This window comes from Chinchilla lanigera, unplaced genomic scaffold (genome assembly GCF_000276665.1).
Source record: "Chinchilla lanigera isolate Chin_1 unplaced genomic scaffold, ChiLan1.0 scaffold00002, whole genome shotgun sequence".
Classification (NCBI taxonomy): Eukaryota; Metazoa; Chordata; class Mammalia; order Rodentia; family Chinchillidae; genus Chinchilla; species Chinchilla lanigera.
Window position 1 is genome coordinate 1,203,060 of NW_004955403.1, and position 14,764 is coordinate 1,217,823.

Here is a 14,764-nt window from a genome sequence, read left to right on the forward strand (position 1 = left end):
TGTGCATGCATGTGCACATATATATGAGTGTGTGTACACACATGGGTGTATGTGCAGTGAGAGCCAGAGGTAGGCACAAGGTTCCATCCTTCCCTTTCTGTCTGCCCAGCCACCATCCCCACACCTGGCTCAATGCTAGCGCCTGGCCCAGTCCAGTTCCACACTCCAGGCCCATCCCTGAGCTCCAGCCCTGCCGCCTGGGGACTTGGGAGGGTGGTGTCTTCCTCCTGCTGCATTTTCCCGGGGTGGCACCACCATTTGGCTACTCAGCCCCTCTATCACCTGCAAACCTATTTCTGTTCTGTTTTCCTGGACATTTTTCAGACTTCACCAAATTACCAGGAACAGGGTCGAATTCCTTCACATTGAAAATAAAAAGCTTGTTTTATCTAAAGGTGCAGGAAAAGTTTAGAAAACATAGGAGAAGCTGATAGCCAGGTCTTAACTGAAAAGTTGAACAATAGCAGCTTATCACTCAGCTAGCCCTGTCTGCCCTAGTTGCAGGGGTAGTACAAGAGTACTCCGATGGCAGTTTCTCCAGGTTTACAAGACTCCAAGTTGTCTTCCCCACGCCTGTTTGAAGGGGGTTGATTCTGGCTGGGATGTCGGCCTGTGGCACCATCATTGCTGGCCAAGAAGTTGGGGTCAAATGGTGCACGGTGCTTCCTGAAGCAATCGAAGGGAGGGACTTGTCCTGTGGTGGGGGAGACTGGGGCAAAGCATCGTCCGCTGCGCCCATCATCCCAGTCCACCACCTGCTTCCAGACCAGATGGCCTGAAGTTTTCATGGAAGCTTGTCTCATATGGAGCGTGCACACACTGTACTTAGCTTGAAATTTAGGGACCAGAGTTCACCATGTGTGAAGTGGGAGGGGACATGCGGCCAGGATGGGATTTGGGGGGATAACAAAGTGGGCACTTTAGGGCTTGGCAAGTGTGAACGGTCCCATGGGTCAGAGCCTCTCCTAGGCTACGACCAGCCAATTATTCTCCAAATTTGCACTGGCCCAATCTAGAACTGCCTTGTCAATCAGCCTAAAGGTCCCATTGACCAGAAAAACCTGTTATGAATCTTGTGTCTGTTCACATAAAAGAACATGGAGATAAACTCACAGCATAAAGAAAGGACGATAGTTCTGAATGTCTTCAACAATGGCAGCGTTTGTTAAGGGGAAGCAGGGGCTCTTAGAGACCTAATGGGGGGCAGGAGGAGACAGCTGCTTCTCACACTGTAGCTCCACACAATGCTCTCTTTGCCACGAATTTCATGGGGCTCTGGGGGAAGTCTACAGCAATTCAGTCTTCTTGGGACAATTACCGTGACATGCTACTCTCATGCGTAGGCCCCAGTGCCAGTCCTGACATTCTCTGATTCACCAAAGCACTGGTGTTAGATAAATGAGCAGCAGCTGTGGTAATCAGAGCCTAATTGAAACAAAGTCACATAAAGCAAGTAACATGTACCGCCACCCTCACTTGCATTTATTGCATAAAACTGTTTATTCTCAAGATCACTTGTCTGCCATAATCATTTCCCGTTCCTGATATACAGTTTCCATCCAGAGAAGGTGTAATGGTGCTCTACTCTTCCCCTTCCTGTTCACGTCATCCTTGGAGGATGTTTCCGGAAACAAGCGTTCACTAAAGGGAAATGTCTCACATATTTCCAGAAATGCCTTAAGGGCTTGCTTCATGTGCTGTCCATCGGTATGGCTGAGCCCCTCTGGCACAGTCCTGAAAACAGACAGCTGAGACTAAAATCACTACGGTTGTTACAGTTTTTGCCCCAGTGGTCAGTGCTTCTTGTAAACAGAATGTGTGCCATTGTTCCAGGACCGAGGGAAAAACATCTAAGTGCCCCAAGATCCAATTTCAACAAATTCTAATTCTCACTCTTCAAAGTGAAAGAAAACATCTCTATTGATTTCTGACATAAACAACGGGATCAAAAGCTTGCTGGTTTTGTTTGAAGGCCTCCTCCTCCTCCTCTCTTTTTCTTTTATTATTCTTTTGCTTTACTTACCTTCGATTGGCTTGTTGAAGGATGAACTCACAGATACCTCTTTTGTTCTGGGTCCATTTCCCTGCAGAATTGTGGGATTGTAAGGAGCTGTGGTGGGGGTCTGTGGATGCCCTCTGAACAGGCTCTGGTGTCTTGTGGGCTCTTAGCCTTGCCTGCTGACTTAGTAAGCGGGAACCTGGCTTGGGCTCACGGCTTTCAGGTATGGACAGCTGATACTGCCATTATCGCTGGTGCTGGTAGAAGCTTTCTACTGTCAGGCTCAGGAACAATTGTGGGAACGCCATGGTGGCACTGGACCAGTACCCAGTTGTGCTGGTCACTTTTCTCTTGTTACTAAATCAAAATACCTGATGCCTGAAATTAAGGAAGGAAAAGCTTATTTACCTCACATTTTGTGGAGGGTTCAGTCTGTACTCAGCTGGCTCCAAGGCAGGGGGGCATGGTGAGGGGCAATAGTTCAAGGCAGCAGAAGACAGCAAGAGCAGCAAAAGCAAAAAGCGGAAGCAAGCCTCTTTTCCTTCCTTATATTGCATGTGGGCTACCCACCTTAGGTAGGTGTAGCACTCACACCATCTCCACACCCTCCTCTTGCACCAGCTCAGGATGTTTACAAAGTGAGGACCCTGATACCCTGCTGAGTCACTTATTTGAACCTCCAAAACTTCTCAAATTGATACAATGAACAACATCCCAGAGCAGTGAGGGCATGTCCTGTATGTCCTAGGATGTAGAACAGCTGAGTTACTTAGTTAAGTTTCTAGACTTCTCAAGCTGACACAACTTATGTACCATAACACCAGTGGATCCAGCATTTTGGAGACTCATATTTTATATAACTTCACAAAGCCTGAGTTGTCACATAGGTTTTTACTTACTTAGCTGTTGATTTTTTTATTCATTCTTTAAAAAAATATAATTCATGTATTTAAAGCTCACTATTTTATAATGTATAATTCTGTGGTATTTAATTTATTTACAAAGTTGTATAACTATCATTACCACCCTTTGATTGCAGACTATTTTCATCATCCAATAAAACACTCATACCCATTGGCATTCCCCGTTCTTTGAATTTCCAAACTCTGAGCATTCATGCATATACTTCCTGTCTTCCGTGCATATACTTCCTGTCCTCCATGCATGCACTTCCTGCCTTATGCATCTGTCTGCTCAGAGCATTTCTTATAAATGGAATCATCCAATGTGTGATCTCTCACATCTGGCTTCTTTCAAGTCCTGTACTCTGATCAGCTCATCTGCATGATAGCATGTGTCAGGCCTTCATTTCTTTTCTATGGCTGAATAACATTTCATTGTAAGGAAGGACAGTGTTTTCTTTATCCATTCCACAATTGATGGGCATGATCATCATTTCCAGTTTTTGGCTATTGTAAATAATGATGTTATGAACATTCATGTCCAAGTCCTGGGTTGATACATGTTTTCAGCTCTCTTGGGTACATACTTAGGAGTGGGACCTTTCGGTCCTATGGTAAAACCATGCTTAACATTCCTAGGAACTATCAAACTATTCCCACAGCAGATACAAGCATTTTACATTCTCCTCAGTCCCAATTTTTCTACATCCTGTCAACACTCTGATTGTCTCAGTTTTGACTGAAGCTGTCCTACTGTGAAGTAGATCCCATGGTTTTGATGTCTCTTTCCATTGGACAATGATATTGAGCATCTATTCAAGAGCTTGTTGGCCATTATGTGTCAGTTTTTGGAGAAATAGCTATTCAAATCTTTTTGCTCACTTTTAAATTGGGTTGTTTGTCTTTTTGCTAAATTGTAGGAATTCTTTATCTGTCCCAGATATATAGTTAGCTAGAGAATCTATCAGTTACATGATTTGCAACTATTTTCCCCGTTCTGTAGATTTTCCTTTCTTTTTTCTTGTGACAGGGTCTCACTATGTACTCCGTGCCGGCCTTGAACTTACTGTGTAGGCAGGCTGACCTCAAACTCACAGTCCTGCTTCAGCCTTCTGAGTGCTGGAATTACAGGTGTGTGCCGCCATACCCAAGCTCAATTTCTTGACAGTATCCATTGAAACACAAATGTTTCAAATTTTGATGAAGTCCAATTTATTTCTTATTTTTCCTTGTTTTATGCATTTATTTTTACATACTTTTTTGTCTCTATAATAATCCAAAATAGGAATATGAAAGCAGTGAGATCCCAGGTGAGGTGTGCAAACACGTGCAGCTCTGCCTGGTGCACAGTGAATGCTGATGAATGCTGGTAGGAAGAGGAAGTACTGTAACACAGATCTAGAGAGGGACCAGTTGTCGTGAACTGACAGCTGGTGGTCAACTTATAACCTCCAGCTGAACTGAGTAAGCCTGGTGCTGGGTGTGGGAGGCCCACCTGAGGACTGTTGCCAGTAGCATAAGAGACAAAACTGGAGAAGAAGAAGATAGGTTGTTGGGAGCAGAAGAAAGGCTGTTGGGAGCTGGTAGAAGCTGTAGGAAGCTGTTGGTTCTTTTGGAGGAGCTTGTCTATGCTGGATTTCCGATGAACTTGGCTGTTTTCAACCTCTGAGGAGCTCAGGACCTTGTTGATACTGAGAATAGCTTTGGTTCACTTTGAGGGAGCTCTGGTCCTCACTTTGAGTATTGCCTCCTGGCTCTGGAAGATGGCGCACTGCCAGTCTCCTGGAGAAGCTTGTTGCATTGGCTTTTCTGATGGAACTCAGGTTTCCTGATCATCAGAGGAGCTCGGGACCTCGCTGTTGCTGAGGATGGCTGTGGTACCTTTCGGGGGAGCTGTGGTTTTTACTTTGCATGTTGCTTCCCGGCTCCCGTTCATATCCTTCAGCTTGCTAACACAGATCTTTCATCCGACTGGCACAGACTTGCTAGATTCCACCAGTCACCTTTGGGCCTTCCCATCGCAGATCCGTGAAACAGGCCTGCATGAGATATTGTTATGGGCTCTGGGCCTCCAGCTGGATTCCTGGAAGGCACTGTTAATGGGCTGTAGGTCTTCAGCTGGACTCATGCAGGACGTTATCGTGGGATCCAGGCCCTCAGCTGGATTCTTGGTCTTAGTGTGTGGACAGATTTCCTGCACTCTGTTGTGTATGACCCTTTGGGCGACTGTTATAAAAATCTTATAAAATGTGTGTCCTGTAATGTACTGTTTCCCCTTGCAAAATAGCCCCCAAACCAACACACTAGTCTACTGAATTTAGGATGAAGAAAGTTGTCTGAAAAGTGGGGAGGCTTGAGCAGAGCTTTGAAAGATAAGTTTGTGATAGGGATATGGTGTGAAAAATCCCAAGAGACAGTGAAAGGGAAATTAAAATTTAAAATTAAAGCCTACTCAGGATGCCTGCCAAGACCAAGCGGACATGTTTGGCAGGCCTGATAACAGAGCACGTTTCCCTTTGAGTAAACTCAGTCTTTACTGCCTTTGTGTAACTGATAGCTTTGCAATGTTACTTAAAATGTAACAGGACATTTCTTCCTTTGTATAACCAATGATTTGTATAACTGATGACCCTGCAATGTAACCTAGGATGTTTAAACTCCCTTAGCAACCCATGATGCCACCCAATCCCCCAATCAGCATGCTCCAAATCTGTCTTGGACCTCCCTCTTTGCTCTCCCTACAAAAACCCAAGACCACACCAGGCAGGGCTGACTCTTTGGGAGAGATCCTAGTCAATCCCACTGGCGTGATAAACTACCTCCTAAACCTCCTCAGTGCTGTTTCTTTCCATGTTCAGTGTGTTTTCTGCAACAACAGAATCCCAGCAGAGGAGATGTGTCGGCGAGTTCCACAGCATCCTGCTGGGATGGGACTGTTGTGGGCTTACACAGGGGTCCACCCTGACTCAAGGAGCTTAGGGAAGTGGAGTGAGAAAGATAGACCGGTCAGAGCACTCCTGGTGTCCCACCCTGGCCTTCAGCAAGACCCTGCCCTCCCCTGGCCTCATGTGAAATGAAGTGCTTGAGCTTCAAGGTGTCTTCAAAGCCAGGAGCAAGAGCCCCAGTTCAGACAGGAGGTCAACTGTTCATGTCTGTAAGGCAAATGGCTCTTTCGGTCCTTTTCCTCTTTAGTTTTAGGCTGAAATATAATTCACATGCAGTGATGAACGCATCTTCAGTGCATGCTTAGTGAATTTTACAGATGTGTGTACTTTGGTTGTACCAGTCATGCTTACTAAAAGAATAGCTTTAATGCAAGACATACACTACATAAGAATTTACAAGATTGGCTCACAACAGCTACCAACAGAGTTGGGTGTGGAAGCATGCAGAAGGGATGTCTGCATGCTGGAGATCTGAAACATCCAGTCCAAGGCCTGGAGCTCACCGTAGGGTCCCTTGTGAGTCCGCGTCAGGAGGCCGAAGGGCCTGCGCCGGGAGCCAGGAGATGACTTCCAAGGTGAAGGTGAAGACATGGAAGGAGCTCCCATCTTCAGTTGCCCTTTTCTTCCATTCAGGCTCAAGCCTATTGGTCCACTCACACCAGGGCGGGTCTTAGATGTTCAGTGAGTCCCCTCAGCCACACCCAGAACCGTGCTGACCCAGTTTAGCCGGGTGTTTCTTACTCAAGTCGACACAACCAGTTAACCGTCACCTTGGTAATAAGCAATCAGCTCCAGAGATGGACTGTTTGATTCCCCCAAATGGGTCCCATCCCGTCCCATCCTCATCAGTCGTTCTGTAGAGGGATGCCACTCTCCCAGATTTTGTCTGTTTTTGCACTTTATTCAAAAGAGCCATACAGTGTGTACTGCGACTAGATTTTTTTCTGGTTTTCCACATAATGTCTGTGAGATCCACATGTTGTTGCATATATCGGTCGTCTTTGCTTGACTCCTGGATAGTAGTTTACTACATGAATCTGTCACAATTCACTTGCCCATCCTACTGTTGGAGAACATTTGGTTAGGGTTCGCTATTATGAAGGAAGCTGTCCGTGTCTGCTGGTAGACATACTCACACGTTTTCCCTTGGGCTCGTACCAAGGAAGAGAACTGCTGTAGACTTATCTTTAGCTTTTGTAGGCACAGTCCATTGTCTTCCAATGTGGTTCTACCAATTTACACTCCTACAAATAACGTAGGAGGGTGCCACGTGCTCCTGTGCTTTTCAACAGTGGTTAATTGTCAGCCTTTCCAATTCTAGCTGTTCTGGAGTATGCAAAGTGGTAGTTTTGATTTAAAATTCCTTGATACAAATTATAGTGATCTTTACTTGGGCTTACTGGTTATTGTGATGTTCATTTATGAAATGATCAGAAATTCATTCAAGTCTTTTTCCCACTTGGATTTTTTGTTATGGATTTATAGAAGTTCTTTATAGATCTTACTATTAGTTATTTATTATATATAAATTTGTATTAAGTATATAACTATGTATATATTGTGTAAATATATATAACTATATAAGAGAATATAAATATGACATGCATGATTATGTATGTTAGTATAAATATCATAAATATCACCTCTCAGTTTTTGGTTGCCTATTTATTATTAGTGTTCATGAATAACTTTCATTAATTTTATGAAAATCCTATTTATTATCTTTTTTGAAAAATTATTAATGTGTTCTGTGTTCTGCTTGAGAAATCTTTGTCTACCCCAAGTTTATAAAGATAGTCTTCCTGTTTTCTTCCAAAAGTGTGATTACTTTAGCTTTCACCTTTAGGTTTACAACCTACCTTGCATTAATCTTAGCATATGGTGTGAGGTAGGGTCAGCCTCACTGTTACTTTTCCCCTGCAGATGACTAGTTTCTCTACCCCATTTGTTCAAGTAACCATTCTCCTGTCCTTGGCTGCAGTGTTACCTTTGTCACTGAACAAGTGACTGTGTGTAAGGGTTTATTTCTAGCTCTGTTCTGTTTCCATGGTCCTTGTGAATGTCTTTGTATCAGTGCCACTGTGTCAGAATTGCTGCAGCACTAGTGTGAATCTGGAAATCTTGTAGTGCAAGTCTCCCAGCTTTTTCTTCTTCAAATCATTCTGTTACTTCTAGGGTTTTAATTTCCACTTACTTTTTAGAATCAACTTATCAATTTGCACACACACACATGCACACAATAGGATTTTTATTGTAACTGCATTGATTTATACATCAATTTGGGGAGAACCAATATCTTAATAATCTCGTGTTGCCCAAACCAAACTTGGACCCTCTCTCCATTTTAAGACTTCTTTAGTTTATCCTCTCAATATATTGAATTTTTTAGCAGCAATTAGATAATAAATAAAAATATAATTTCTAAGAGCATTAGAAAATCCAATACTTGTGTTTTATAATCTGAGCCACCTCTGTAGAGGCTGTTTTTCCAAAGTCTCTGCTTGGGGGTATTTGGGGACATCACTCACCAATGCACTGTGATTTTCTGACTTTTATTAATGAACATTAAATTCAATCCATACCCATTTGATCTTCCTCAGGAGAACCAACAGCATATGTAAATCTGGTTGGAAACCTCTTACCTTCTTAGAAAATATCCGAAGAGGGTAGGAAACACTGGAATTGTTCTTTTGTTCATGGCTATTTGTACTGGAACTCTTAGACCTGTCCTCTTGGCCGCTGAACCTTCTGACATTCCATGCAGTAAATGTTGACAGACGTCTGGGTTAGTGCTGTTATCAGTCACTAATAACTCTTCCCAATGTTGTTAATAAATGTTTTTTCTCAAAGCAGCCTTGTGATCATTATCTCACTGAATACTGAAAACGATCCTGTAACTGTAACAAGGAAGTAGTCTCTGTTTCACAGAAGAAGCTGGGGCAGAGCCAGCTACTCGCCTAGATCAGTTGCTGATTAGTGAGCGCCAGGGACCTGGAGCCAGTTCCCCGGCGGCACAGTCTAACCACCTTCAGACAACAGCGTTTCTCTTTCACCATTGCTCTTAAAATAGAGCAGAGTGGAGGGACTGCTGCCTCAGTGCTGTGCCTCAGTTTTAAATCCACAGTCTAATTTAGCCCCGACTCCACAAATGCAGAAAATGAGGTCTGGAAAGGAAGCTGTGCTGCTGTGGAGCTGGTTTCTTCCTACTGGAAAAATTAATGGGATGAAACGGCTTTAAAACTACTTCAAGCTGCAGTGCAAGAAGAGGAACTTTGAAATTCCTTCCTGTACTTACTTGAAATCAAAACAGAATCCAGGGCCGAAGAGACGCTGGGCATGCCTGGCAGAGGGCAGGGCACGTGGGTGCATCCTTGTGGACAGGCGGGCCAAGAGCCTGAGCGGGCGGCCACGCCTGCCCCGCTGTTATCTCCTCCCAGACATCTCTTGGGAAGACACCATTTGGTTCACACTGATTGTTAAAAGTCAAAGTAGAATCTTCTTAGAATATTCTAGCAGCAGTTGCTGGACATGAACAAATGTGCATTCAGATTCAAGGAAACGTACAAGTTTATCAGTGCACGGGATGGGTGGAGAAGCCTGCCGCTCTGTGAGACCAGGAGGATGTGTTCGGACCGGCGGCTCCTGCCCTGTGGGTCAGGAACACTCCATCTGCTCGTTCTGTCCCGCAACTTCTGCCTTTGTTCCAGGGAACGCCACGGGGACTTACTACATCAGCTAGCGTTCCCAGCCCAGGCTGTACCGTGGCAGCCGATGTCGCCATCAGCAGGGGTCTTGTCTACTGTGTGTTGCTGATTCTTCCCCTACGACCTTCACCCAGATTTCCAGCGTCCCAACTTGCAGCCAGAGTAGGAAACTCGGTGTGCTGGCCAGAGCCTGTCGAGAACTCTGTTAACTAAACAGCCAGCGCAGCTGGCCGTGGACGTCCAGAGCCACAGGAAAAGAAGAAAAAGGATGATTTCAAGGCCCTTCTCTGTTACAGACTTGTAGAGACGTCTTGCAGGAAAGAAAACGGCATAAAGAGTAAGCTCAGCCAAATGAAGCTGATTGACATTTCAGTTTTCCTGTTTGGATTAGCAGCGCCATCGGAGTACTGCCCAGATATGTACAGGGCCAGGCACAGACCGACGTGCAGACGAGTGGACTTGCCAGGACGAGGTGGGCATGCAGGCTAGGAGGGGCGACCCAGGCGTCACTCCGGGTACGCACGTTTTCCAGCCTCAGAACCAGGTGTAGCTTTCTCCTCCACCGTCCGTGTGGTCTCTGCCGTCTGCCTCTCTTTCTATCCCCCCTCTACCATGCAGCCTTGCTGGGAAGATTAAGAAAAGAGCATGACCTTGTGCTAAACTCATTTCGCCACGTCCTGTTGTGCTAGGAGCCAGAGGTTTGATGAGACCAACTGTGTTCTGTTGGGCTACAGAATGTGCTGGAAAGAGCCACGGGTGAGGCCCATGTGCCTCAGGTTGGGGCCTTAAGCAATCACTTTCTGCTCTCAGGAGTCCCTTAGTAGGTCCAATTCAAGATGGCTCCCCGGGCAAAATGGCCCCACAAACTTTAAGAGAACCCTGTGGTTTCCCAAGGGCTCAACAACCACACTGCAGCGATTGGCCCCTGAGCACTATGTGAGGCTTCGCACGGCATTTGCCTCCATTTCTGCATCAGTGAACTAGCTCTGAAAAGGACTTTTCTCTAGTAACAAGGCCTGAATGAAGCAGGTGACTCCTTGCTCTTTCTGCTGTATTTGTCTCTGCAGGCTCAGGATGGTCTCAGCACTTTCTGAGCCTTGGAGTGTTGCCTCCGTAAGTTGCTTGTAGTTTGTGGGTAACCCAGGAGGAAAGGGGTGCATTTCAGGACCAGAACTTGCACTGGGCACACTTTCCGCACCATGGCTTCCGGGTCCACAGAACTGGGGGAGAGCAGGACGCACACTGCGTGCTCCTCCGTCCTCACACACTCTCCAGGCAGAGGCCACTCAGCTGAGAGCTGTGACGAATGTGTGCAAAACACACTCGACATACTCCTTTCAGGAGATGGTGTGTGCATGTGTGTGAGTGTGTGTGTGTGTGTGTGTGTGTGTGTGTGTGTTAGAATATGAGGGAAGAGGGGCTGTTCAGGCATTAGAGATGATGTCAGCAGGCATCCTCCCCCTTGTCTTATCCAGGTGGATTTGGTGGAAAGGAAGAACATGGAGAGGAATCTGGAGGGAATGGGGTGTCCACCAGTGTGGACACGGGCCGTCCCCCTCGGGCTGAGCTCTGTGTGTGTGGCCTGGAAGCCATGCTGTGCTAACACATCTGCAGGCTAAGGGCCTGGCCTGGGGAGAACTCCCAGATTCCTGACTCTTTCTGTGTCTTCAACGTAGAATGTTTTATATGTATGCAATGGTACCTCGGCTCACGAACTTAATTCTTTCCGCCATTCTGGGTGCAAGCTGAATTGTATGAAAGCTGAATCAAATTTCCCCATAAGGCCAACATTGAACCCAACCACTGAATTTGATTCAGTTCTTATCCAATTTAGTCTGTGACCAGAATTCTGGAAAGAATTAAGTTTGTGTACTGAGGTACCACTGTATATTTTGCCTTACTTCAGAACCTTGGGGGTTAGTGTGGCATCGTGATGTAATAAGAAAGATATATTTGGTCTTTGTCCCAGTTTTTGTACAGAGCTCCTACTACTTTGGTATTTCCTAGCCAGTTAGGGTGAAGAGCATCTTCTGGTATTCATCACAAGCCTTCTCAGCCACGCCTGGGTTTATACCAGCGAGGTTAGTACTGGTGGGCCAGGTGAGCTTCAGGATGAGGCAGGCGGCTGGAACCAACCGTGCCACCAGGGGTGGGAACTCTCACAGCAGCCTCCGGGGCGGGGCAGGGTGGGCTGGATTTCCCTTGTCAGAGCCCCTGCCCCGCCCATCGGGCCTTCAGACTGAGCCACTGTAACAATAAACAACCGGGTGTGGAAAGAGGCCGGTAGAGCCCTGAGGCTTGGGGAAGCGGAGCCCCCCACAGGGCGTGGAAGCCCCACGCCTTCCTAGTCCAGGCGATAGGAGGTGCTGGCTTCGGGCTTTGGAGGCTGGTGTGGGACAGCCCGGATGACACCAAGCAGCAGGCTTTCTGCCCTGGTAGAAAACCGGGTGGAATATTCACTCAACTCGAAAAATTCACTACCATCGCGGTCTTTGTCCAGGCAGACACAGCCCCACATGCCTCAGATCTGTCTGGTATTTTAAGTAGATCATAAAATTAAATTGATACATTTATTGTAATTTAGAAAAATTACCCTTTTGATTTATTATTACAGATCCTTTTAGTATTTTATGATGATTTTGATTGTGATTTAAAATTCTAATTTGATTTTATGTCTTGAAGTGATGTGGGGATCTACGTTTCTGTGTTCCTGTTTCTTTTGCCTGGGAGGGAGCACCAGCTGGTTTCAGAGTTGAAGGAGAGGAACGTGATGGAGAATTCTGGAGCATTTTTACAAGGGCACTTTTGAATTTGCAGCTCGGATGAATATACACACGGTTTTCAGCCTGCGCTGTAGATGAGTGCTGAGAGGTTGTAATTATGCCTTTCTCAAGGGCACTGAGCTCAGCTTCACCATGTGGTGTAAGAGCTCTGAGAAGGACTGTGATCAATGATCCTTCTGTGAAACTAAGAATCATTTGGAAACCCAAATGGCCATTTACCAACACGTCCATTTTATCAGTTGCAATTTTAGCGTAGTACATTTTTCTGAAAAACCAAGCACACAACAAAGAAATTTTACTTATTAAAAGTTTTCGTAGTTGGTGTTATAGTACACTACCAAACCCTGCCCCTGACCTTGGTGGGAGTGCATGACACTGAGACGCAGCTGAAGCTGGAAAGACGCACACGTGTGGGAGCGGCTTCCCTGGATTGAGAGGGGACAGCCGCGGAGCACTGATTTTCACTTGTCCATTTCTCTTTCATCCTTCACCACCTGCTTCAAAGGGGTCAGCTCTGAGCCGCTTGTGCTTTCACACCAAAGACTGCATCTCTGAGACAATGGAGAATCTCTCGCTTGCTCCCGCTTCCTCTGTGATGGAACAATGAAGGCCGAGCCTTCCGTGAACGTAGAGTGCTTTGTTTCCTCAGTGCTTTGTGAAAGGTGGACAGCTGTAAAGTCCATGGCAGAGGGAGAGAGAGCTTTCCTGAGAGCATGAGATCAAACGCTGGGGGATCAGAAGTTGAGATGAATTCCATCTTTTTGGCACTTAGAGCTTTAACAGGTAGTCCGCATACAGTCCCTCAGAAACTCTGGGCTCTTACAGAAGTGGCTCTCTCGAAGGTGCTGAGCCTCGCAAACTTGGGATGTGGGGCGGCCTGTGTGGGGCGTGGCCTCCTCTCTGAGGCTTGGTGGAGCTCACCTGGCCGCAGATTGCAGTGGACACCGAATCGGGCCCAGGTTCTCATCTGTGCTGTGAGACCCAGACCGTGCTTTTGCATCTGCTGTTCCGTGAATAATCAGTACCTGTTCTGCCCCGGCCACACCCAGAGGCTGTGGGAAGCACCAGGGAGCACATAGGAGCGCTTTCAGCAGCACAGCAGGAGAGCTGGGCCACCCCTTCCACCAGACAGCTGGGCCGAAAGGAGCCAAGGGTCCCTCCTGTGCACAGCCCGGAGCCCAACGCTCCGGTCAGGGTGGGGTTGCAGAGACGCAGGGACGTTCCCAGAGGAGGGGTTCAGAGGCCTGAGCCACAGGGGAGCAGCGTCTTTACCTGCCACTCTTCTTCATCCTCTGCTGCTGCTCCAGGGAAGATCCGATGTCGTGCTCAGGTGGAGGTGAGGGTCCGGACTCTATTCAACAGACGCAGCTAGTCCCCAGACATTGCCAGGCCCAGGAGCTCTTGCCATGGCCCCAAACATAACCAGGCCAATGTCTGGCATGGACGTGGCTTGTTCCCCTGAGGCTCCTACCGTGGCCTCTTGGTCCCCAGCACGGCCGTGTCCAGGAGGTGAGAGCCTGAAGAGGGCTAAGTGCAAGGGATTGGGCTGCGCACTCCACACCCTGTGCGCTGATGCTGTCCCGCAGACGGGGGCCAGCCCGTCGGCCCGGATTCACTCCGTGGATGGTTCTTAGAGCACGCGGGTGCCTCCCGGGATCCCTTGCATGCATGCGCCACCACAGGCCCCGCCCACCACAGGCCCCACCGAGCTGCAGGGACACAGGTGCCCGGCTCCTCAGCCTTCCTGTCTGTAAGGCCCCTGGCCCGGGGTATGTGAGGACAGTAGGAAACAGCTGCCCAGTGTGCGTGCTTTCTCTTTTCCTCTGCTTCCTCCCTCCTCTGCCTCTCGGTCAGGTTTGATTCTGTTTAAGTTTTATTGTGCAACATAATATACATTGAGAAAAGTTGTACCACGCATGTCCTGTGTGACGCACCCTTCCGAGGAAAGCTGGCCAAGAATCTGCCCGAGAGGACCGGACACTGCCACACCCTGGGACTCCTGAGTTCACGTTCTGAGTCACGGAGCCCTCTCCTCCTTATAACTAACTTTAGATTCACGTTTTTTGATCTTTTTTTTTTTTTTTTACAAGTATGTTCACCACTTACGTATCTCCAGAGCGTAAATCTTAGTTTCCCTGTCTTTCACCTTTGTATAAGTAGAGTAGCACCTCACACACTTGTGATCTGCAAAAACATTGCACATGTTTATAGTTGACCTTCACTGCTGTATACTATTCCTTTGCACTACTACACCATGATTTACATAACTATTCTACTAAAGAAAATTTGAATTATTTTCTGGTTCTAGGTATGAATGGACCAAAGTGGCTGGATCTTAGGCAATGATCTCAACATGGTTTCACAAAGCGGTTTTATCAACTTAGCACACAGGAGAGTCTGTTTGACCACTGTCCTGGCAGCAGCTGGCCCG